The following is a 407-nucleotide window of genomic DNA, read 5'->3' on the forward strand; positions in this document are numbered from 1 at the left end:
TAAGAACTTATATAGCGCCATTTAAAAAACCGAAGTAATTATCAGTGGCGCTTCATGTTATTGTTGGAATAAGTGCGTTTTGAGTGATTTTTTAAATAAAGCAATTGATGTTGATTTTTTAATGTGAAGTGGTAGTGCGTTTCAGAGTGTGGCTGCAGCAAATGAAAATGATCTGTGTCCGAGGGTCTTAATGTTGGTGCGACGGACAGAAATTAAATTGAGATCAGATGAACGTAGGGAACGGCCAGGCACATACTTGGGAAGAAGTTGATTAATGTATGCGGGTTGATTGAGAGTCAGTGACTTATAAGTCAGTAAAAGGATTTTATATTGAATTCTGGCATTAATTTGCAACCAATGAAGTTCACGTAAAATGGGGGTTATATGAGTGCGTCTGTTAGTAAATG

General features: G+C 37.1%; 1 long non-coding RNA gene across 1 annotated transcript in view; it reads left to right on the forward strand.

Annotated features, from left to right (window-relative positions):
- The window catches only part of LOC117117942, a 7,192-nt gene that overhangs the window by 5,907 nt on the left and 878 nt on the right, over positions 1 to 407 (forward strand). The gene's annotated exons all lie outside the window — the stretch shown is intronic.

The sequence above is a fragment of the Anneissia japonica genome, unplaced genomic scaffold (genome assembly GCF_011630105.1).
Source record: "Anneissia japonica isolate Jap-2015-1 unplaced genomic scaffold, ASM1163010v1 scaffold284855_len15393_cov109, whole genome shotgun sequence".
NCBI classification, from domain to species: domain Eukaryota; kingdom Metazoa; phylum Echinodermata; class Crinoidea; order Comatulida; family Comatulidae; genus Anneissia; species Anneissia japonica.